Source organism: Hemiscyllium ocellatum, unplaced genomic scaffold (genome assembly GCF_020745735.1).
Source record: "Hemiscyllium ocellatum isolate sHemOce1 unplaced genomic scaffold, sHemOce1.pat.X.cur. scaffold_753A, whole genome shotgun sequence".
NCBI lineage: Eukaryota > Metazoa > Chordata > Chondrichthyes > Orectolobiformes > Hemiscylliidae > Hemiscyllium > Hemiscyllium ocellatum.
The window spans coordinates 126,197-151,049 of NW_026869216.1; the positions used below are offsets into that span (position 1 = coordinate 126,197).

General features: G+C 45.0%; 9 non-coding genes across 9 annotated transcripts; all 9 read left to right on the forward strand.

Annotated features, from left to right (window-relative positions):
- The first annotated feature begins 1,139 nt into the window (after positions 1–1,139).
- On the forward strand, positions 1,140–1,221 carry trnal-aag (transfer RNA leucine (anticodon AAG)). Its single transcript has one exon. It is a non-coding gene; the product is annotated as a tRNA-Leu (tRNA).
- A 2,833-nt stretch (positions 1,222–4,054) lies between these two features.
- On the forward strand, positions 4,055–4,136 carry trnal-aag (transfer RNA leucine (anticodon AAG)). Its single transcript has one exon. It is a non-coding gene; the product is annotated as a tRNA-Leu (tRNA).
- Positions 4,137–6,968: 2,832 nt separating this feature from the next.
- On the forward strand, positions 6,969–7,050 carry trnal-aag (transfer RNA leucine (anticodon AAG)). The gene has a single exon. It is a non-coding gene; the product is annotated as a tRNA-Leu (tRNA).
- A 2,836-nt stretch (positions 7,051–9,886) lies between these two features.
- Positions 9,887–9,968, forward strand: trnal-aag (transfer RNA leucine (anticodon AAG)). The gene has a single exon. It is a non-coding gene; the product is annotated as a tRNA-Leu (tRNA).
- Positions 9,969–12,806: 2,838 nt separating this feature from the next.
- On the forward strand, positions 12,807–12,888 carry trnal-aag (transfer RNA leucine (anticodon AAG)). The gene has a single exon. It is a non-coding gene; the product is annotated as a tRNA-Leu (tRNA).
- Positions 12,889–15,724: 2,836 nt separating this feature from the next.
- Positions 15,725–15,806, forward strand: trnal-aag (transfer RNA leucine (anticodon AAG)). Its single transcript has one exon. It is a non-coding gene; the product is annotated as a tRNA-Leu (tRNA).
- A 2,835-nt stretch (positions 15,807–18,641) lies between these two features.
- On the forward strand, positions 18,642–18,723 carry trnal-aag (transfer RNA leucine (anticodon AAG)). Its single transcript has one exon. It is a non-coding gene; the product is annotated as a tRNA-Leu (tRNA).
- A 2,834-nt stretch (positions 18,724–21,557) lies between these two features.
- On the forward strand, positions 21,558–21,638 carry trnal-aag (transfer RNA leucine (anticodon AAG)). The gene has a single exon. It is a non-coding gene; the product is annotated as a tRNA-Leu (tRNA).
- Positions 21,639–24,472: 2,834 nt separating this feature from the next.
- Positions 24,473–24,554, forward strand: trnal-aag (transfer RNA leucine (anticodon AAG)). Its single transcript has one exon. It is a non-coding gene; the product is annotated as a tRNA-Leu (tRNA).
- Positions 24,555–24,853: the final 299 nt, after the last annotated feature.

Below are 24,853 nucleotides of genomic sequence, written 5' to 3' on the forward strand. Positions count from 1 at the left end.
CTCTGGACCTGTGCTTTCAAAGCTAGTATTAAGGTGCGCCCCGAGATCTAAGCCATGTTGGAATTTAAACGGAGGAATCGACAAAGAGGCTGCAGAATAACATCGCATCCTTTTGGTTTTCTTTAAATCACTGATGAGCAGGAAAATGTCAACGGGGAGAGCGACTGGGAAAGTGAGGCAGTTGCAGCTCTGGTGAAACTCCTTCTTTTTGAGTCACTCAGCAACAAGAGGCGTGAAGGTGACTCAGGCGTGAGAGCTCTTCACATCGAGAACAAAAAGCAATCAAGTGCAGTTAGCACCTCTCCCGGAGTGGAGGTGGGGTGAGATAATTAGCTTTTGATTTCAGTTACTATGTTCAAAAACTGCCTTTTAAATTGAGGTGAACAGAAACTGCATTTCTAATAAGCACCATGGAATTTAGCAAGATTTATTGAGTCGCTTCTCGTTGATTCCCACGCAGGTTTCCAACTCAGTTGTATCGATGTGGCTCATGTCCAGGTGTGAACATCCCTGCAGCCAATTGCACGGTTTATGTAAAAGGCAAGGAAAGTGGCATCTCGAACTGGCCCCGAGGTCAGAGCATCCTCACACTGTGATCGGTCGTTCTCGGATTGTAATGCTACCTCCGCTTTTAGGCTGGAGAACATTCTTTGGGACTCTTATTCTGCAAAACAGACACAGTGACTGAAACTATGCTGCACGGTATGATGTGGAACACGGCCTGCTCAGCTTTGTGCATTTTCCCTGTAGTCCGGTGTGTTTCATGTTCCGTGTAAACGTGAAAGTTGTCCTGTTTCGAGCAATGGGTGAAATCATTTAGCAAAGCAAGAATCGAAATTGCAGTAATGTCAAGCAGTTCATGGTTATTTGACCAAATCATAAGCGAACATGTTTGCTCACGCACTCACAGATACATTTGTAGCTGAAAAGAGTCTGAGAAGATAGCCTCAGCTTACCATTGATTTTTATCCGGATTGATGAGCTATCATTATTTGTTGCGAAATTGATATTGTAGCCGGCACATCCAAGCAGCCGTGCGAGTCGGAGAGGAATCATGGAACCCATTTCACGTGACTTTCCATCTGTTGTCATGCAGGAGCTCAATTGGAAATGCAAGAAAATTGGGTGGCAGCGCAGCTGGTAGTGTGGCCGAGCGGTCTAAGGCGCTGGATTAAGGCTCCAGTCTCGACAGGGGCGTGGGTTCGAATCCCACCACTGCCATTTCTACTGATCAGTTGCAACGACACAGCTTGTTAAAATGCTGTTTCCATTCCCGCTGTACGTCTGTTCACAAAACCATTTGATTTGCTTCCCGGGGAATTAAATGTGTAGTGGGAAAGTGCCAAATTGGCTATGCTGTCTTGATCGTGTTCGCCTCCCGCGTGGAAAATTGCAAACAGCTCTACTGTTGCTTTATGTTCCAAGCATGTTGAGATTTTACTGGAACCGAATGGAGACTGCTATTTCATCGCTGTTGTGAAACAAAGTCCTGCGGTGAGTCGATTCATCGTTACTAGGCTTTCTGACGAATGGGAAAATCGTTCCGATGAATTTTGATGTCATATGTTATTGAATTTCTCCAATTTCCTTCGTTTCCGTCCCGGAGACACCGGAAGGGAAAGGTGATCTAATCGAGACTGTGATTGGTGAAATGCACTTTTTGTGGCCTATTCTTATTATGTTCTTTCTTTCTCTCTTTTCAGCATTGTCTGGGATATGGTGGTGCACTGAGGCTCAAGTATCATTGAAAGAGTAGTTTGGAATTGCCCTGATGTTAGTTGTGAGATTACTTTATGGCTCATGCGCTCGGAGTGTCTCACGTTTAGCATTCATGCTCACTGTATCTGAAAATGCATTTGGTTTGCCAGTTTTGTTTCTGTTGCGTGTCAAATGTTTTCTGTTTTGCGATTCGTTCAATACATTACGAATTAACAGGCTTTCTGAGATAATTTCCAGCTGCAAAAACTCCTCAACTGAGAATCTGGGAAAATTTCACAGAGTATGGTCAGTCGGAGCAAAAGTAAGGAAGTCCTTCGTTTCTGCAGTGTTTCACAATACTACCTTTCCAGTGAGCAGTCGAACAGACTAAAGATTGTGCCACAGACTGCGACGGCCAGCTCGGCTAAAAAGTTATCCTTTTAAAGCCGGTGTAAGCAACACAACGTTATTGGGCTACACCGGGTGAAAACAGATACTTCGGTGTATCTCGTCCATGCATACCACACAGCCAAAATTAAACAACTCCCATGAAACAACGAGCATTTGGAAACAGAAAGGTGAAAGGTAGAATGTCTTCAACTTTCAGTGTCGGATACCACTGAGCTGCAGCAGGGGCGGCTGTGGGCTTGTTTCTGTAGCATAGTGATCAGCACGTTCACCTTCCGCAAGATAGGTTCCCGCGGTCGAAACTGTTTTGTTCTTCATCTGCAGCCTTTTACATGGACAAGAACGGAGCTTTCCTGCTTGCTTTCCCATCTGCAAACCTGCCTTCGAATTTGCTTGAACAAATCTGCTCTCGTAGTGAAATGCAATGCATTTCCATTTGATTACTGTGCAGAGCATTGTAAAGATATTCTACAAACTGCTTCTGATCATGTGCCATTCAGTTTGAGAGTGTAGTTACCGATCCTTCCACGAAGAGCAATACTGCATTTGCATTCCTTGCTGAGGCGGCCCGGTTCAAAGACAGGGAAGAAGGTGATGCGCTGGTGTCACAGTGCACCACGGATTCCTGAACTATTCTGTCTGCCAAATGTACCCCAAAGTCGTATCTGAAAGGCCTCATTTGGAAGCTGTCTGTCGTTATTCAAAGTGCGAGAATTGGCAGCAGAGGTCCTGAATCATGTTTTGGAGCAGTTCGCACGTTAGTGGCTCATTCAATCAGCAACAGCAATGAAAGAAATTGCACTCTCAGAGGAAGCTCTGGACCTGTGCTTTCAAAGCTAGTATTAAGGTGCGCCCCGAGATCTAAGCCATGTTGGAATTTAAACGGAGGAATCGACAAAGAGGCTGCAGAATAACATCGCATCCTTTTGGTTTTCTTTAAATCACTGATGAGCAGGAAAATGTCAACGGGGAGAGCGACTGGGAAAGTGAGGCAGTTGCAGCTCTGGTGAAACTCCTTCTTTTTGAGTCACTCAGCAACAAGAGGCGTGAAGGTGACTCAGGCGTGAGAGCTCTTCACATCGAGAACAAAAAGCAATCAAGTGCAGTTAGCACCTCTCCCGGAGTGGAGGTGGGGTGAGATAATTAGCTTTTGATTTCAGTTACTATGTTCAAAAACTGCCTTTTAAATTGAGGTGAACAGAAACTGCATTTCTAATAAGCACCATGGAATTTAGCAAGATTTATTGAGTCGCTTCTCGTTGATTCCCACGCAGGTTTCCAACTCAGTTGTATCGATGTGGCTCATGTCCAGGTGTGAACATCCCTGCAGCCAATTGCACGGTTTATGTAAAAGGCAAGGAAAGTGGCATCTCGAACTGGCCCCGAGGTCAGAGCATCCTCACACTGTGATCGGTCGTTCTCGGATTGTAATGCTACCTCCGCTTTTAGGCTGGAGAACATTCTTTGGGACTCTTATTCTGCAAAACAGACACAGTGACTGAAACTATGCTGCACGGTATGATGTGGAACACGGCCTGCTCAGCTTTGTGCATTTTCCCTGTAGTCCGGTGTGTTTCATGTTCCGTGTAAACGTGAAAGTTGTCCTGTTTCGAGCAATGGGTGAAATCATTTAGCAAAGCAAGAATCGAAATTGCAGTAATGTCAAGCAGTTCATGGTTATTTGACCAAATCATAAGCGAACATGTTTGCTCACGCACTCACAGATACATTTGTAGCTGAAAAGAGTCTGAGAAGATAGCCTCAGCTTACCATTGATTTTTATCCGGATTGATGAGCTATCATTATTTGTTGCGAAATTGATATTGTAGCCGGCACATCCAAGCAGCCGTGCGAGTCGGAGAGGAATCATGGAACCCATTTCACGTGACTTTCCATCTGTTGTCATGCAGGAGCTCAATTGGAAATGCAAGAAAATTGGGCGGCCGCTGGTAGTGTGGCCGAGCGGTCTAAGGCGCTGGATTAAGGCTCCAGTCTCGACAGGGGCGTGGGTTCGAATCCCACCACTGCCATTTCTACTGATCAGTTGCAACGACACAGCTGGTTAAAATGCCGTTTCCATTCCCGCTGTACGTCTGTTCACAAAACAATTTGATTTGCTTCCCGGGGAATTAAATGTGTAGTGGGAAAGTGCCAAATTGGCTATGCTGTCTTGATCGTGTTCGCCTCCCGCGTGGAAAATTGCAAACAGCTCTACTGTTGCTTTATGTTCCAAGCATGTTGAGATTTTACTGGAACCGAATGGAGACTGCTATTTCATCGCTGTTGTGAAACAAAGTCCTGCGGTGAGTCGATTCATCGTTACTTGGCTTTCTGACGAATGGGAAAATCGTTCCGATGAATTTTGATGTCATATGTTATTGAATTTCTCCAATTTCCTTCGTTTCCGTCCCGGAGACACCGGAAGGGAAAGGTGATCTAATCGAGACTGTGATTGGTGAAATTCACTTTTTGTGGCCTATTCTTATTATGTTCTTTCTTTCTCTCTTTTCAGCATTGTCTGGGATATGGTGGTGCACTGAGGCTCAAGTATCATTGAAAGAGTAGTTTGGAATTGCCCTGATGTTAGTTGTGAGATTACTTTATGGCTCATGCGCTCGGAGTGTCTCACGTTTAGCATTCATGCTCACTGTATCTGAAAATGCATTTGGTTTGCCAGTTTTGTTTCTGTTGCGTGTCAAATGTTTTCTGTTTTGCGATTCGTTCAATACATTACGAATTAACAGGCTTTCTGAGATAATTTCCAGCTGCAAAAACTCCTCAACTGAGAATCTGGGAAAATTTCACAGAGTATGGTCAGTCGGAGCAAAAGTAAGGAAGTCCTTCGTTTCTGCAGTGTTTCACAATACTACAGTGAGCAGTCGAACAGACTAAAGATTGTGCCACAGACTGCGACGGCCAGCTCGGCTAAAAAGTTATCCTTTTAAAGCCGGTGTAAGCAACACAACGTTATTGGGCTACACCGGGTGAAAACAGATACTTCGGTGCATCTCGTCCATGCATACCACACAGCCAAAATTAAACAACTCCCATGAAACAACGAGCATTTGGAAACAGAAAGGTGAAAGGTAGAATGTCTTCAACTTTCAGTGTCGGATACCACTGAGCTGCAGCAGGGGCGGCTGTGGGCTTGTTTCTGTAGCATAGTGATCAGCACGTTCACCTTCCGCAAGATAGGTTCCCGCGGTCGAAACTGTTTTGTTCTTCATCTGCAGCCTTTTACATGGACAAGAACGGAGCTTTCCTGCTTGCTTTCCCATCTGCAAACCTGCCTTCGAATTTGCTTGAACAAATCTGCTCTCGTAGTGAAATGCAATGCATTTCCATTTGATTACTGTGCAGAGCATTGTAAAGATATTCTACAAACTGCTTCTGATCATGTGCCATTCAGTTTGAGAGTGTAGTTACCGATCCTTCCACGAAGAGCAATACTGCATTTGCATTCCTTGCTGAGGCGGCCCGGTTCAAAGACAGGGAAGAAGGTGATGCGCTGGTGTCACAGTGCACCACGGATTCCTGAACTATTCTGTCTGCCAAATGTACCCCAAAGTCGTATCTGAAAGGCCTCATTTGGAAGCTGTCTGTCGTTATTCAAAGTGCGAGAATTGGCAGCAGAGGTCCTGAATCATGTTTTGGAGCAGTTCGCACGTTAGTGGCTCATTCAATCAGCAACAGCAATGAAAGAAATTGCACTCTCAGAGGAAGCTCTGGACCTGTGCTTTCAAAGCTAGTATTAAGGTGCGCCCCGAGATCTAAGCCATGTTGGAATTTAAACGGAGGAATCGACAAAGAGGCTGCAGAATAACATCGCATCCTTTTGGTTTTCTTTAAATCACTGATGAGCAGGAAAATGTCAACGGGGAGAGCGACTGGGAAAGTGAGGCAGTTGCAGCTCTGGTGAAACTCCTTCTTTTTGAGTCACTCAGCAACAAGAGGCGTGAAGGTGACTCAGGCGTGAGAGCTCTTCACATCGAGAACAAAAAGCAATCAAGTGCAGTTAGCACCTCTCCCGGAGTGGAGGTGGGGTGAGATAATTAGCTTTTGATTTCAGTTACTATGTTCAAAAACTGCCTTTTAAATTGAGGTGAACAGAAACTGCATTTCTAATAAGCACCATGGAATTTAGCAAGATTTATTGAGTCGCTTCTCGTTGATTCCCACGCAGGTTTCCAACTCAGTTGTATCGATGTGGCTCATGTCCAGGTGTGAACATCCCTGCAGCCAATTGCACGGTTTATGTAAAAGGCAAGGAAAGTGGCATCTCGAACTGGCCCCGAGGTCAGAGCATCCTCACACTGTGATCGGTCGTTCTCGGATTGTAATGCTACCTCCGCTTTTAGGCTGGAGAACATTCTTTGGGACTCTTATTCTGCAAAACAGACACAGTGACTGAAACTATGCTGCACGGTATGATGTGGAACACGGCCTGCTCAGCTTTGTGCATTTTCCCTGTAGTCCGGTGTGTTTCATGTTCCGTGTAAACGTGAAAGTTGTCCTGTTTCGAGCAATGGGTGAAATCATTTAGCAAAGCAAGAATCGAAATTGCAGTAATGTCAAGCAGTTCATGGTTATTTGACCAAATCATAAGCGAACATGTTTGCTCACGCACTCACAGATACATTTGTAGCTGAAAAGAGTCTGAGAAGATAGCCTCAGCTTACCATTGATTTTTATCCGGATTGATGAGCTATCATTATTTGTTGCGAAATTGATATTGTAGCCGGCACATCCAAGCAGCCGTGCGAGTCGGAGAGGAATCATGGAACCCATTTCACGTGACTTTCCATCTGTTGTCATGCAGGAGCTCAATTGGAAATGCAAGAAAATTGGGTGGCAGCGCAGCTGGTAGTGTGGCCGAGCGGTCTAAGGCGCTGGATTAAGGCTCCAGTCTCGACAGGGGCGTGGGGTCGAATCCCACCACTGCCATTTCTACTGATCAGTTGCAACGACACAGCTGGTTAAAATGCCGTTTCCATTCCCGCTGTACGTCTGTTCACAAAACCATTTGATTTGCTTCCCGGGGAATTAAATGTGTAGTGGGAAAGTGCCAAATTGGCTATGCTGTCTTGATCGTCTTCGCCTCCCGCGTGGAAAATTGCAAACAGCTCTACTGTTGCTTTATGTTCCAAGCATGTTGAGATTTTACTGGAACCGAATGGAGACTGCTATTTCATCGCTGTTGTGAAACAAAGTCCTGCGGTGAGTCGATTCATCGTTACTAGGCTTTCTGACGAATGGGAAAATCGTTCCGATGAATTTTGATGTCGTATGTTATTGAATTTCTCCAATTTCCTTCGTTTCCGTCCCGGAGACACCGGAAGGGAAAGGTGATCTAATCGAGACTGTGATTGGTGAAATGCACTTTTTTTGGCCTATTCTTATTATGTTCTTTCTTTCTCTCTTTTCAGCATTGTCTGGGATATGGTGGTGCACTGAGGCTCAAGTATCATTGAAAGAGTAGTTTGGAATTGCCCTGATGTTAGTTGTGAGATTACTTTATGGCTCATGCGCTCGGAGTGTCTCACGTTTAGCATTCATGCTCACTGTATCTGAAAATGCATTTGGTTTGCCAGTTTTGTTTCTGTTGCGTGTCAAATGTTTCTGTTTTGCGATTCGTTCAATACATTACGAATTAACAGGCTTTCTGAGATAATTTCCAGCTGCAAAAACTCCTCAACTGAGAATCTGGGAAAATTTCACAGAGTATGGTCAGTCGGAGCAAAAGTAAGGAAGTCCTTCGTTTCTGCAGTGTTTCACAATACTACCTTTCCAGTGAGCAGTCGAACAGACTAAAGATTGTGCCACAGACTGCGACGGCCAGCTCGGCTAAAAAGTTATCCTTTTAAAGCCGGTGTAAGCAACACAACGTTATTGGGCTACACCGGGTGAAAACAGATACTTCGGTGCATCTCGTCCATGCATACCACACAGCCAAAATTAAACAACTCCCATGAAACAACGAGCATTTGGAAACAGAAAGGTGAAAGGTAGAATGTCTTCAACTTTCAGTGTCGGATACCACTGAGCTGCAGCAGGGGCGGCTGTGGGCTTGTTTCTGTAGCATAGTGATCAGCACGTTCACCTTCCGCAAGATAGGTTCCCGCGGTCGAAACTGTTTTGTTCTTCATCTGCAGCCTTTTACATGGACAAGAACGGAGCTTTCCTGCTTGCTTTCCCATCTGCAAACCTGCCTTCGAATTTGCTTGAACAAATCTGCTCTCGTCGTGAAATGCAATGCATTTCCATTTGATTACTGTGCAGAGCATTGTAAAGATATTCTACAAACTGCTTCTGATCATGTGCCATTCAGTTTGAGAGTGTAGTTACCGATCCTTCCACGAAGAGCAATACTGCATTTGCATTCCTTGCTGAGGCGGCCCGGTTCAAAGACAGGGAAGAAGGTGATGCGCTGGTGTCACAGTGCACCACGGATTCCTGAACTATTCTGTCTGCCAAATGTACCCCAAAGTCGTATCTGAAAGGCCTCATTTGGAAGCTGTCTGTCGTTATTCAAAGTGCGAGAATTGGCACCAGAGGTCCTGAATCATGTTTTGGAGCAGTTCGCACGTTAGTGGCTCATTCAATCAGCAACAGCAATGAAAGAAATTGCACTCTCAGAGGAAGCTCTGGACCTGTGCTTTCAAAGCTAGTATTAAGGTGCGCCCGAGATCTAAGCCATGTTGGAATTTAAACGGAGGAATCGACAAAGAGGCTGCAGAATAACATCGCATCCTTTTGGTTTTCTTTAAATCACTGATGAGCAGGAAAATGTCAACGGGGAGAGCGACTGGGAAAGTGAGGCAGTTGCAGCTCTGGTGAAACTCCTTCTTTTTGAGTCACTCAGCAACAAGAGGCGTGAAGGTGACTCAGGCGTGAGAGCTCTTCACATCGAGAACAAAAAGCAATCAAGTGCAGTTAGCACCTCTCCCGGAGTGGAGGTGGGGTGAGATAATTAGCTTTTGATTTCAGTTACTATGTTCAAAAACTGCCTTTTAAATTGAGGTGAACAGAAACTGCATTTCTAATAAGCACCATGGAATTTAGCAAGATTTATTGAGTCGCTTCTCGTTGATTCCCACGCAGGTTTCCAACTCAGTTGTATCGATGTGGCTCATGTCCAGGTGTGAACATCCCTGCAGCCAATTGCACGGTTTATGTAAAAGGCAAGGAAAGTGGCATCTCGAACTGGCCCCGAGGTCAGAGCATCCTCACACTGTGATCGGTCGTTCTCGGATTGTAATGCTACCTCCGCTTTTAGGCTGGAGAACATTCTTTGGGACTCTTATTCTGCAAAACAGACACAGTGACTGAAACTATGCTGCACGGTATGATGTGGAACACGGCCTGCTCAGCTTTGTGCATTTTCCCTGTAGTCCGGTGTGTTTCATGTTCCGTGTAAACGTGAAAGTTGTCCTGTTTCGAGCAATGGGTGAAATCATTTAGCAAAGCAAGAATCGAAATTGCAGTAATGTCAAGCAGTTCATGGTTATTTGACCAAATCATAAGCGAACATGTTTGCTCACGCACTCACAGATACATTTGTAGCTGAAAAGAGTCTGAGAAGATAGCCTCAGCTTACCATTGATTTTTATCCGGATTGATGAGCTATCATTATTTGTTGCGAAATTGATATTGTAGCCGGCACATCCAAGCAGCCGTGCGAGTCGGAGAGGAATCATGGAACCCATTTCACGTGACTTTCCATCTGTTGTCATGCAGGAGCTCAATTGGAAATGCAAGAAAATTGGGTGGCAGCGCAGCTGGTAGTGTGGCCGAGCGGTCTAAGGCGCTGGATTAAGGCTCCAGTCTCGACAGGGGCGTGGGTTCGAATCCCACCACTGCCATTTCTACTGATCAGTTGCAACGACACAGCTTGTTAAAATGCTGTTTCCATTCCCGCTGTACGTCTGTTCACAAAACAATTTGATTTGCTTCCCGGGGAATTAAATGTGTAGTGGGAAAGTGCCAAATTGGCTATGCTGTCTTGATCGTGTTCGCCTCCCGCGTGGAAAATTGCAAACAGCTCTACTGTTGCTTTATGTTCCAAGCATGTTGAGATTTTACTGGAACCGAATGGAGACTGCTATTTCATCGCTGTTGTGAAACAAAGTCCTGCGGTGAGTCGATTCATCGTTACTTGGCTTTCTGACGAATGGGAAAATCGTTCCGATGAGTTTTGATGTCATATGTTATTGAATTTCTCCAATTTCCTTCGTTTCCGTCCCGGAGACACCGGAAGGGAAAGGTGATCTAATCGAGACTGTGATTGGTGAAATTCACTTTTTGTGGCCTATTCTTATTATGTTCTTTCTTTCTCTCTTTTCAGCATTGTCTGGGATATGGTGGTGCACTGAGGCTCATGTATCATTGAAAGAGTAGTTTGGAATTGCCCTGATGTTAGTTGTGAGATTACTTTATGGCTCATGCGCTGGGAGTGTCTCACGTTTAGCATTCATGCTCACTGTATCTGAAATTGCATTTGGTTTGCCAGTTTTGTTTCTGTTGCGTGTCAAATGTTTTCTGTTTTGCGATTCGTTCAATACATTACGAATTAACAGGCTTTCTGAGATAATTTCCAGCTGCAAAAACTCCTCAACTGAGAATCTGGGAAAATTTCACAGAGTATGGTCAGTCGGAGCAAAAGTAAGGAAGTCCTTCGTTTCTGCAGTGTTTCACAATACTACCTTTCCAGTGAGCAGTCGAACAGACTAAAGATTGTGCCACAGACTGCGACGGCCAGCTCGGCTAAAAAGTTATCCTTTTAAAGCCGGTGTAAGCAACACAACGTTATTGGGCTACACCGGGTGAAAACAGATACTTCGGTGTATCTCGTCCATGCATACCACACAGCCAAAATTAAACAACTCCCATGAAACAACGAGCATTTGGAAACAGAAAGGTGAAAGGTAGAATGTCTTCAACTTTCAGTGTCGGATACCACTGAGCTGCAGCAGGGGCGGCTGTGGGCTTGTTTCTGTAGCATAGTGATCAGCACGTTCACCTTCCGCAAGATAGGTTCCCGCGGTCGAAACTGTTTTGTTCTTCATCTGCAGCCTTTTACATGGACAAGAACGGAGCTTTCCTGCTTGCTTTCCCATCTGCAAACCTGCCTTCGAATTTGCTTGAACAAATCTGCTCTCGTAGTGAAATGCAATGCATTTCCATTTGATTACTGTGCAGAGCATTGTAAAGATATTCTACAAACTGCTTCTGATCATGTGCCATTCAGTTTGAGAGTGTAGTTACCGATCCTTCCACGAAGAGCAATACTGCATTTGCATTCCTTGCTGAGGCGGCCCGGTTCAAAGACAGGGAAGAAGGTGATGCGCTGGTGTCACAGTGCACCACGGATTCCTGAACTATTCTGTCTGCCAAATGTACCCCAAAGTCGTATCTGAAAGGCCTCATTTGGAAGCTGTCTGTCGTTATTCAAAGTGCGAGAATTGGCACCAGAGGTCCTGAATCATGTTTTGGAGCAGTTCGCACGTTAGTGGCTCATTCAATCAGCAACAGCAATGAAAGAAATTGCACTCTCAGAGGAAGCTCTGGACCTGTGCTTTCAAAGCTAGTATTAAGGTGCGCCCCGAGATCTAAGCCATGTTGGAATTTAAACGGAGGAATCGACAAAGAGGCTGCAGAATAACATCGCATCCTTTTGGTTTTCTTTAAATCACTGATGAGCAGGAAAATGTCAACGTGGAGAGCGACTGGGAAAGTGAGGCAGTTGCAGCTCTGGTGAAACTCCTTCTTTTTGAGTCACTCAGCAACAAGAGGCGTGAAGGTGACTCAGGCGTGAGAGCTCTTCACATCGAGAACAAAAAGCAATCAAGTGCAGTTAGCACCTCTCCCGGAGTGGAGGTGGGGTGAGATAATTAGCTTTTGATTTCAGTTACTATGTTCAAAAACTGCCTTTTAAATTGAGGTGAACAGAAACTGCATTTCTAATAAGCACCATGGAATTTAGCAAGATTTATTGAGTCGCTTCTCGTTGATTCCCACGCAGGTTTCCAACTCAGTTGTATCGATGTGGCTCATGTCCAGGTGTGAACATCCCTGCAGCCAATTGCACGGTTTATGTAAAAGGCAAGGAAAGTGGCATCTCGAACTGGCCCCGAGGTCAGAGCATCCTCACACTGTGATCGGTCGTTCTCGGATTGTAATGCTACCTCCGCTTTTAGGCTGGAGAACATTCTTTGGGACTCTTATTCTGCAAAACAGACACAGTGACTGAAACTATGCTGCACGGTATGATGTGGAACACGGCCTGCTCAGCTTTGTGCATTTTCCCTGTAGTCCGGTGTGTTTCATGTTCCGTGTAAACGTGAAAGTTGTCCTGTTTCGAGCAATGGGTGAAATCATTTAGCAAAGCAAGAATCGAAATTGCAGTAATGTCAAGCAGTTCATGGTTATTTGACCAAATCATAAGCGAACATGTTTGCTCACGCACTCACAGATACATTTGTAGCTGAAAAGAGTCTGAGAAGATAGCCTCAGCTTACCATTGATTTTTATCCGGATTGATGAGCTATCATTATTTGTTGCGAAATTGATATTGTAGCCGGCACATCCAAGCAGCCGTGCGAGTCGGAGAGGAATCATGGAACCCATTTCACGTGACTTTCCATCTGTTGTCATGCAGGAGCTCAATTGGAAATGCAAGAAAATTGGGTGGCAGCGCAGCTGGTAGTGTGGCCGAGCGGTCTAAGGCGCTGGATTAAGGCTCCAGTCTCGACAGGGGCGTGGGTTCGAATCCCACCACTGCCATTTCTACTGATCAGTTGCAACGACACAGCTGGTTAAAATGCCGTTTCCATTCCCGCTGTACGTCTGTTCACAAAACCATTTGATTTGCTTCCCGGGGTATTAAATGTGTAGTGGGAAAGTGCCAAATTGTCTATGCTGTCTTGATCGTGTTCGCCTCCCGCGTGGAAAATTGCAAACAGCTCTACTGTTGCTTTATGTTCCAAGCATGTTGAGATTTTACTGGAACCGAATGGAGACTGCTATTTCATCGCTGTTGTGAAACAAAGTCCTGCGGTGAGTCGATTCATCGTTACTTGGCTTTCTGACGAATGGGAAAATCGTTCCGATGAATTTTGATGTCATATGTTATTGAATTTCTCCAATTTCCTTCGTTTCCGTCCCGGAGACACCGGAAGGGAAAGGTGATCTAATCGAGACTGTGATTGGTGAAATTCACTTTTTTTGGCCTATTCTTATTATGTTCTTTCTTTCTCTCTTTTCAGCATTGTCTGGGATATGGTGGTGCACTGAGGCTCAAGTATCATTGAAAGAGTAGTTTGGAATTGCCCTGATGTTAGTTGTGAGATTACTTTATGGCTCATGCGCTCGGAGTGTCTCACGTTTAGCATTCATGCTCACTGTATCTGAAAATGCATTTGGTTTGCCAGTTTTGTTTCTGTTGCGTGTCAAATGTTTTCTGTTTTGCGATTCGTTCAATACATTACGAATTAACAGGCTTTCTGAGATAATTTCCAGCTGCAAAAACTCCTCAACTGAGAATCTGGGAAAATTTCACAGAGTATGGTCAGTCGGAGCAAAAGTAAGGAAGTCCTTCGTTTCTGCAGTGTTTCACAATACTACCTTTCCAGTGAGCAGTCGAACAGACTAAAGATTGTGCCACAGACTGCGACGGCCAGCTCGGCTAAAAAGTTATCCTTTTAAAGCCGGTGTAAGCAACACAACGTTATTGGGCTACACCGGGTGAAAACAGATACTTCGGTGTATCTCGTCCATGCATACCACACAGCCAAAATTAAACAACTCCCATGAAACAACGAGCATTTGGAAACAGAAAGGTGAAAGGTAGAATGTCTTCAACTTTCAGTGTCGGATACCACTGAGCTGCAGCAGGGCGGCTGTGGGCTTGTTTCTGTAGCATAGTGATCAGCACGTTCACCTTCCGCAAGATAGGTTCCCGCGGTCGAAACTGTTTTGTTCTTCATCTGCAGCCTTTTACATGGACAAGAACGGAGCTTTCCTGCTTGCTTTCCCATCTGCAAACCTGCCTTCGAATTTGCTTGAACAAATCTGCTCTCGTCGTGAAATGCAATGCATTTCCATTTGATTACTGTGCAGAGCATTGTAAAGATATTCTACAAACTGCTTCTGATCATGTGCCATTCAGTTTGAGAGTGTAGTTACCGATCCTTCCACGAAGAGCAATACTGCATTTGCATTCCTTGCTGAGGCGGCCCGGTTCAAAGACAGGGAAGAAGGTGATGCGCTGGTGTCACAGTGCACCACGGATTCCTGAACTATTCTGTCTGCCAAATGTACCCAAAGTCGTATCTGAAAGGCCTCATTTGGAAGCTGTCTGTCGTTATTCAAAGTGCGAGAATTGGCACCAGAGGTCCTGAATCATGTTTTGGAGCAGTTCGCACGTTAGTGGCTCATTCAATCAGCAACAGCAATGAAAGAAATTGCACTCTCAGAGGAAGCTCTGGACCTGTGCTTTCAAAGCTAGTATTAAGGTGCGCCCCGAGATCTAAGCCATGTTGGAATTTAAACGGAGGAATCGACAAAGAGGCTGCAGAATAACATCGCATCCTTTTGGTTTTCTTTAAATCACTGATGAGCAGGAAAATGTCAACGGGGGAGAGCGACTGGGAAAGTGAGGCAGTTGCAGCTCTGGTGAAACTCCTTCTTTTTGAGTCACTCAGCAACAAGAGGCGTGAAGGTGACTCAGGCGTGAGAGCTCTTCACATCGAGAACAAAAAGCAATCAAGTGCAGTTAGCACCTCTCCCGGAGTGGAGGTGGGGTGAGATAATTAGCTTTTGATTTCAGTTACTATGTTCAAAAACTGCCTTTTAAATTGAGGTGAACAGAAACTGCATTTCTAATAAGCACCATGGAATTTAGCAAGATTTATTGAGTCGCTTCTCGTTGATTCCCACGCAGGTTTCCAACTCAGTTGTATCGATGTGGCTCATGTCCAGGTGTGAACATCCCTGCAGCCAATTGCACGGTTTATGTAAAAGGCAAGGAAAGTGGCATCTCGAACTGGCCCCGAGGTCAGAGCATCCTCACACTGTGATCGGTCGTTCTCGGATTGTAATGCTACCTCCGCTTTAGGCTGGAGAACATTCTTTGGGACTCTTATTCTGCAAAACAGACACAGTGACTGAAACTATGCTGCACGGTATGATGTGGAACACGGCCTGCTCAGCTTTGTGCATTTTCCCTGTAGTCCGGTGTGTTTCATGTTCCGTGTAAACGTGAAAGTTGTCCTGTTTCGAGCAATGGGTGAAATCATTTAGCAAAGCAAGAATCGAAATTGCAGTAATGTCAAGCAGTTCATGGTTATTTGACCAAATCATAAGCGAACATGTTTGCTCACGCACTCACAGATACATTTGTAGCTGAAAAGAGTCTGAGAAGATAGCCTCAGCTTACCATTGATTTTTATCCGGATTGATGAGCTATCATTATTTGTTGCGAAATTGATATTGTAGCCGGCACATCCAAGCAGCCGTGCGAGTCGGAGAGGAATCATGGAACCCATTTCACGTGACTTTCCATCTGTTGTCATGCAGGAGCTCAATTGGAAATGCAAGAAAATTGGGTGGCAGCGCAGCTGGTAGTGTGGCCGAGCGGTCTAAGGCGCTGGATTAAGGCTCCAGTCTCGACAGGGGCGTGGGGTCGAATCCCACCACTGCCATTTCTACTGATCAGTTGCAACGACACAGCTGGTTAAAATGCCGTTTCCATTCCCGCTGTACGTCTGTTCACAAAACCATTTGATTTGCTTCCCGGGGAATTAAATGTGTAGTGGGAAAGTGCCAAATTGTCTATGCTGTCTTGATCGTGTTCGCCTCCCGCGTGGAAAATTGCAAACAGCTCTACTGTTGCTTTATGTTCCAAGCATGTTGAGATTTTACTGGAACCGAATGGAGACTGCTATTTCATCGCTGTTGTGAAACAAAGTCCTGCGGTGAGTCGATTCATCGTTACTTGGCTTTCTGACGAATGGGAAAATCGTTCCGATGAATTTTGATGTCATATGTTATTGAATTTCTCCAATTTCCTTCGTTTCCGTCCCGGAGACACCGGAAGGGAAAGGTGATCTAATCGAGACTGTGATTGGTGAAATGCACTTTTTTTGGCCTATTCTTATTATGTTCTTTCTTTCTCTCTTTTCAGCATTGTCTGGGATATGGTGGTGCACTGAGGCTCAAGTATCATTGAAAGAGTAGTTTGGAATTGCCCTGATGTTAGTTGTGAGATTACTTTATGGCTCATGCGCTCGGAGTGTCTCACGTTTAGCATTCATGCTCACTGTATCTGAAAATGCATTTGGTTTGCCAGTTTTGTTTCTGTTGCGTGTCAAATGTTTTCTGTTTTGCGATTCGTTCAATACATTACGAATTAACAGCTTTCTGAGATAATTTCCAGCTGCAAAAACTCCTCAACTGAGAATCTGGGAAAATTTCACAGAGTATGGTCAGTCGGAGCAAAAGTAAGGAAGTCCTTCGTTTCTGCAGTGTTTCACAATACTACCTTTCCAGTGAGCAGTCGAACAGACTAAAGATTGTGCCACAGACTGCGACGGCCAGCTCGGCTAAAAAGTTATCCTTTTAAAGCCGGTGTAAGCAACACAACGTTATTGGGCTACACCGGGTGAAAACAGATACTTCGGTGCATCTCGTCCATGCATACCACACAGCCAAAATTAAACAACTCCCATGAAACAACGAGCATTTGGAAACAGAAAGGTGAAAGGTAGAATGTCTTCAACTTTCAGTGTCGGATACCACTGAGCTGCAGCAGGGGCGGCTGTGGGCTTGTTTCTGTAGCATAGTGATCAGCACGTTCACCTTCCGCAAGATAGGTTCCCGCGGTCGAAACTGTTTTGTTCTTCATCTGCAGCCTTTTACATGGACAAGAACGGAGCTTTCCTGCTTGCTTTCCCATCTGCAAACCTGCCTTCGAATTTGCTTGAACAAATCTGCTCTCGTAGTGAAATGCAATGCATTTCCATTTGATTACTGTGCAGAGCATTGTAAAGATATTCTACAAACTGCTTCTGATCATGTGCCATTCAGTTTGAGAGTGTAGTTACCGATCCTTCCACGAAGAGCAATACTGCATTTGCATTCCTTGCTGAGGCGGCCCGGTTCAAAGACAGGGAAGAAGGTGATGCGCTGGTGTCACAGTGCACCACGGATTCCTGAACTATTCTGTCTGCCAAATGTACCCCAAAGTCGTATCTGAAAGGCCTCATTTGGAAGCTGTCTGTCGTTATTCAAAGTGCGAGAATTGGCACCAGAGGTCCTGAATCATGTTTTGGAGCAGTTCGCACGTTAGTGGCTCATTCAATCAGCAACAGCAATGAAAGAAATTGCACTCTCAGAGGAAGCTCTGGACCTGTGCTTTCAAAGCTAGTATTAAGGTGCGCCCCGAGATCTAAGCCATGTTGGAATTTAAACGGAGGAATCGACAAAGAGGCTGCAGAATAACATCGCATCCTTTTGGTTTTCTTTAAATCACTGATGAGCAGGAAAATGTCAACGGGGAGAGCGACTGGGAAAGTGAGGCAGTTGCAGCTCTGGTGAAACTCCTTCTTTTGAGTCACTCAGCAACAAGAGGCGTGAAGGTGACTCAGGCGTGAGAGCTCTTCACATCGAGAACAAAAAGCAATCAAGTGCAGTTAGCACCTCTCCCGGAGTGGAGGTGGGGTGAGATAATTAGCTTTTGATTTCAGTTACTATGTTCAAAAACTGCCTTTTAAATTGAGGTGAACAGAAACTGCATTCCTAATAAGCACCATGGAATTTAGCAAGATTTATTGAGTCGCTTCTCGTTGATTCCCACGCAGGTTTCCAACTCAGTTGTATCGATGTGGCTCATGTCCAGGTGTGAACATCCCTGCAGCCAATTGCACGGTTTATGTAAAAGGCAAGGAAAGTGGCATCTCGAACTGGCCCCGAGGTCAGAGCATCCTCACACTGTGATCGGTCGTTCTCGGATTGTAATGCTACCTCCGCTTTTAGGCTGGAGAACATTCTTTGGGACTCTTATTCTGCAAAACAGACACAGTGACTGAAACTATGCTGCACGGTATGATGTGGAACACGGCCTGCTCAGCTTTGTGCATTTTCCCTGTAGTCCGGTGTGTTTCATGTTCCGTGTAAACGTGAAAGTTGTCCTGTTTCGAGCAATGGGTGAAATCATTTAGCAAAGCAAGAATCGAAATTGCAGTAATGTCAAGCAGTTCATGGTTATTTGACCAAATCATAAGCGAACATGTTTGCTCACGCACTCACAGATACATTTGTAGCTGAAAAGAGTCTGAGAAGATAGCCTCAGCTTACCATTGATTTTTATCCGGATTGATGAGCTATCATTATTTGTTGCGAAATTGATATTGTAGCCGGCACATCCAAGCAGCCGTGCGAGTCGGAGAGGAATCATGGAACCCATTTCACGTGACTTTCCATCTGTTGTCATGCAGGAGCTCAATTGGAAATGCAAGAAATTGGGCGGCAGCGCAGCTGGTAGTGTGGCCGAGCGGTCTAAGGCGCTGGATTAAGGCTCCAGTCTCGACAGGGGCGTGGGTTCGAATCCCACCACTGCCATTTCTACTGATCAGTTGCAACGACACAGCTTGTTAAAATGCTGTTTCCATTCCCGCTGTACTTCTGTTCACAAAACATTTGATTTGCTTCCCGGGGAATTAAATGTGTAGTGGGAAAGTGCCAAATTGTCTATGCTGTCTTGATCGTGTTCGCCTCCCGCGTGGAAAATTGCAAACAGCTCTACTGTTGCTTTATGTTCCAAGCATGTTGAGATTTTACTGGAACCGAATGGAGACTGCTATTTCATCGCTGTTGTGAAACAAAGTCCTGCGGTGAGTCGATTCATCGTTACTTGGCTTTCTGACGAATGGGAAAATCGTTCCGATGAATTTTGATGTCATATGTTATTGAATTTCTCCAATTTCCTTCGTTTCCGTCCCGGAGACACCGGAAGGGAAAGGTGATCTAATCGAGACTGTGATTGGTGAAATTCACTTTTTGTGGCCTATTCTTATTATGTTCTTTCTTTCTCTCTTTTCAGCATTGTCTGGGATATGGTGGTGCACTGAGGCTCAAGTATCATTGAAAGAGTAGTTTGGAATTGCCCTGATGTTAGTTGTGAGATTACTTTATGGCTCATGCGCTCGGAGTGTCTCACGTTTAGCATTCATGCTCACTGTATCTGAAAATGCATTTGGTTTGCCAGTTTTGTTTCTGTTGCGTGTCAAATGTTTTCTGTTTTGCGATTCGTTCAATACATTACGAATTAACAGGCTTTCTGAGATAATTTCCAGCTGCAAAAACTCCTCAACTGAGAATCTGGGAAAATTTCACAGAGTATGGTCAGTCGGAGCAAAAGTAAGGAAGTCCTTCGTTTCTGCAGTGTTTCACAATACTACCTTTCCAGTGAGCAGTCGAACAGACTAAAGATTGTGCCACAGACTGCGACGGCCAGCTCGGCTAAAAAGTTATCCTTTTAAAGCCGGTGTAAGCAACACAACGTTATTGGGCTACACCGGGTGAAAACAGATACTTCGGTGTATCTCGTCCATGCATACCACACAGCCAAAATTAAACAACTCCCATGAAACAACGAGCATTTGGAAACAGAAAGGTGAAAGGTAGAATGTCTTCAACTTTCAGTGTCGGATACCACTGAGCTGCAGCAGGGGCGGCTGTGGGCTTGTTTCTGTAGCATAGTGATCAGCACGTTCACCTTCCGCAAGATAGGTTCCCGCGGTCGAAACTGTTTTGTTCTTCATCTGCAGCCTTTTACATGGACAAGAACGGAGCTTTCCTGCTTGCTTTCCCATCTGCAAACCTGCCTTCGAATTTGCTTGAACAAATCTGCTCTCGTAGTGAAATGCAATGCATTTCCATTTGATTACTGTGCAGAGCATTGTAAAGATATTCTACAAACTGCTTCTGATCATGTGCCATTCAGTTTGAGAGTGTAGTTACCGATCCTTCCACGAAGAGCAATACTGCATTTGCATTCCTTGCTGAGGCGGCCCGGTTCAAAGACAGGGAAGAAGGTGATGCGCTGTGTCACAGTGCACCACGGATTCCTGAACTATTCTGTCTGCCAAATGTACCCCAAAGTCGTATCTGAAAGGCCTCATTTGGAAGCTGTCTGTCGTTATTCAAAGTGCGATTGGCACCAGAGGTCCTGAATCATGTTTTGGAGCAGTTCGCACGTTAGTGGCTCATTCAATCAGCAACAGCAATGAAAGAAATTGCACTCTCAGAGGAAGCTCTGGACCTGTGCTTTCAAAGCTAGTATTAAGGTGCGCCCCGAGATCTAAGCCATGTTGGAATTTAAACGGAGGAATCGACAAAGAGGCTGCAGAATAACATCGCATCCTTTTGGTTTTCTTTAAATCACTGATGAGCAGGAAAATGTCAACGGGGAGAGCGACTGGGAAAGTGAGGCAGTTGCAGCTCTGGTGAAACTCCTTCTTTTTGAGTCACTCAGCAACAAGAGGCGTGAAGGTGACTCAGGCGTGAGAGCTCTTCACATCGAGAACAAAAAGCAATCAAGTGCAGTTAGCACCTCTCCCGGAGTGGAGGTGGGGTGAGATAATTAGCTTTTGATTTCAGTTACTATGTTCAAAAACTGCCTTTTAAATTGAGGTGAACAGAAACTGCATTTCTAATAAGCACCATGGAATTTAGCAAGATTTATTGAGTCGCTTCTCGTTGATTCCCACGCAGGTTTCCAACTCAGTTGTATCGATGTGGCTCATGTCCAGGTGTGAACATCCCTGCAGCCAATTGCACGGTTTATGTAAAAGGCAAGGAAAGTGGCATCTCGAACTGGCCCCGAGGTCAGAGCATCCTCACACTGTGATCGGTCGTTCTCGGATTGTAATGCTACCTCCGCTTTAGGCTGGAGAACATTCTTTGGGACTCTTATTCTGCAAAACAGACACAGTGACTGAAACTATGCTGCACGGTATGATGTGGAACACGGCCTGCTCAGCTTTGTGCATTTTCCCTGTAGTCCGGTGTGTTTCATGTTCCGTGTAAACGTGAAAGTTGTCCTGTTTCGAGCAATGGGTGAAATCATTTAGCAAAGCAAGAATCGAAATTGCAAATGGTAATGTCAAGCAGTTCATGGTTATTTGACCAAATCATAAGCGAACATGTTTGCTCACGCACTCACAGATACATTTGTAGCTGAAAAGAGTCTGAGAAGATAGCCTCAGCTTACCATTGATTTTTATCCCGGATTGATGAGCTATCATTATTTGTTGCGAAATTGATATTGTAGCCGGCACATCCAAGCAGCCGTGCGAGTCGGAGAGGAATCATGGAACCCATTTCACGTGACTTTCCATCTGTTGTCATGCAGGAGCTCAATTGGAAATGCAAGAAAATTGGTGGGCAGCGTTGGTAGTGTGGCCGAGCGGTCTAAGGCGCTGGATTAAGGCTCCAGTCTCGACAGGGCGTGGGTTCGAATCCCACCACTGCCATTTCTACTGATCAGTTGCAACGACACAGCTGTTAAAATGCTGTTTCCATTCCCGCTGTACTTCTGTTCACAAAACAATTTGATTTGCTTCCCGGGGAATTAAATGTGTAGTGGGAAAGTGCCAAATTGTCTATGCTGTCTTGATCGTGTTCGCCTCCCGCGTGGAAAATTGCAAACAGCTCTACTGTTGCTTTATGTTCCAAGCATGTTGAGATTTTACTGGAACCGAATGGAGACTGCTATTTCATCGCTGTTGTGAAACAAAGTCCTGCGGTGAGTCGATTCATCGTTACTTGGCTTTCTGACGAATGGGAAAATCGTTCCGATGAATTTTGATGTCATATGTTATTGAATTTCTCCAATTTCCTTCGTTCCGTCCCGGAGACACCGGAAGGGAAAGGTGATCTAATCGAGACTGTGATTGGTGAAATTCACTTTTTGTGGCCTATTCTTATTATGTTCTTTCTTTCTCTCTTTTCAGCATTGTCTGGGATATGGTGGTGCACTGAGGCTCAAGTATCATTGAAAGAGTAGTTTGGAATTGCCCTGATGTTAGTTGTGAGATTACTTTATGGCTCATGCTCTCGGAGTGTCTCACGTTTAGCATTCATGCTCACTGTATCTGAAAATGCATTTGGTTTGCCAGTTTTGTTTCTGTTGCGTGTCAAATGTTTTCTGTTTTGCGATTCGTTCAATACATTACGAATTAACAGGCTTTCTGAGATAATTTCCAGCTGCAAAAACTCCTCAACTGAGAATCTGGGAAAATTTCACAGAGTATGGTCAGTCGGAGCAAAAGTAAGGAAAGTCCTTCGTTTCTGCAGTGTTTCACAATACTACCTTTCCAGTGAGCAGTCGAACAGACTAAAGATTGTGCCACAGACTGCGACGGCCAGCTCGGCTAAAAAGTTATCCTTTTAAAGCCGGTGTAAGCAACACAACGTTATTGGGCTACACCGGGTGAAAACAGATACTTCGGTGGTGTATCTCGTCCATGCATACCACACAGCCAAAATTAAACAACTCCCATGAAACAACGAGCATTTGGAAACAGAAAGGTGAAAGGTAGAATGTCTTCAACTTTCAGTGTCGGATACCACTGAGCTGCAGCAGGGGCGGCTGTGGGCTTGTTTCTGTAGCATAGTGATCAGCACGTTCACCTTCCGCAAGATAGGTTCCCGCGGTCGAAACTGTTTTGTTCTTCATCTGCAGCCTTTTACATGGACAAGAACGGAGCTTTCCTGCTTGCTTTCCCATCTGCAACCTGCCTTCGAATTTGCTTGAACAAATCTGCTCTCGTAGTGAAATGCAATGCATTTCCATTTGATTACTGTGCAGAGCATTGTAAAGATATTCTACAAACTGCTTCTGATCATGTGCCATTCAGTTTGAGAGTGTAGTTACCGATCCTTCCACGAAGAGCAATACTGCATTTGCATTCCTTGCTGAGGCGGCCCGGTTCAAAGACAGGGAAGAAGGTGATGCGCTGGTGTCACAGTGCACCACGGATTCCTGAACTATTCTGTCTGCCAAATGTACCCCAAAGTCGTATCTGAAAGGCCTCATTTGGAAGCTGTCTGTCGTTATTCAAAGTGCGAGAATTGGCACCAGAGGTCCTGAATCATGTTTTGGAGCAGTTCGCACGTTAGTGGCTCATTCAATCAGCAACAGCAATGAAAGAAATTGCACTCTCAGAGGAAGCTCTGGACTGTGCTTTCAAAGCTAGTATTAAGGTGCGCCCCGAGATCTAAGCCATGTTGGAATTTAAACGGAGGAATCGACAAAGAGGCTGCAGAATAACATCGCATCCTTTTGGTTTTCTTTAAATCACTGATGAGCAGGAAAATGTCAAACGGGGAGAGCGACTGGGAAAGTGAGGCAGTTGCAGCTCTGGTGAAACTCCTTCTTTTTGAGTCACTCAGCAACAAGAGGCGTGAAGGTGACTCAGGCGTGAGAGCTCTTCACATCGAGAACAAAAAGCAATCAAGTGCAGTTAGCACCTCTCCCGGAGTGGAGGTGGGGTGAGATAATTAGCTTTTGATTTCAGTTACTATGTTCAAAAACTGCCTTTTAATTGAGGTGAACAGAAACTGCATTTCTAATAAGCACCATGGAATTTAGCAAGATTTATTGAGTCGCTTCTCGTTGATTCCCACGCAGGTTTCCAACTCAGTTGTATCGATGTGGCTCATGTCCAGGTGTGAACATCCCTGCAGCCAATTGCACGGTTTATGTAAAAGGCAAGGAAAGTGGCATCTCGAACTGGCCCCGAGGTCAGAGCATCCTCACACTGTGATCGGTCGTTCTCGGATTGTAATGCTACCTCCGCTTTTAGGCTGGAGAACATTCTTTGGGACTCTTATTCTGCAAAACAGACACAGTGACTGAAACTATGCTGCACGGTATGATGTGGAACACGGCCTGCTCAGCTTTGTGCATTTTCCCTGTAGTCCGTGTGTTTCATGTTCCGTGTAAACGTGAAAGTTGTCCTGTTTCGAGCAATGGGTGAAATCATTTAGCAAAGCAAGAATCGAAATTGCAGTAATGTCAAGCAGTTCATGGTTATTTGACCAAATCATAAGCGAACATGTTTGCTCACGCACTCACAGATACATTTGTAGCTGAAAAGAGTCTGAGAAGATAGCCTCAGCTTACCATTGATTTTTATCCGGATTGATGAGCTATCATTATTTGTTGCGAAATTGATATTGTAGCCGGCACATCCAAGCAGCCGTGCGAGTCGGAGAGGAATCATGGACCCATTTCACGTGACTTTCATCTGTTGTCATGCAGGAGCTCAATTGGAAATGCAAGAAAATTGGGTGGCCGCGCAGCGGTAGTGTGGCCGAGCGGTCTAAGGCGCTGGATTAAGGCTCCAGTCTCGACAGGGGCGTGGGTTCGAATCCCACCACTGCCATTTCTACTGATCTGTTGCAACGACACAGCTTGTTAAAATGCTGTTTCCATTCCCGCTGTACTTCTGTTCACAAAACAATTTTGATTTGCTTCCCGGGAATTAAATGTGTAGTGGGAAAGTGCCAAATTGTCTATGCTGTCTTGATCGTGTTCGCCTCCCGCGTGGAAAAATGCAAACAGCTCTACTGTTGCTTTATGTTCCAAGCATGTTGAGATTTTACTGGAACCGAATGGAGACTGCTATTTCATCGCTGTTGTGAAACAAAGTCCTGCGGTGAGTCGATTCATCGTTACTTGGCT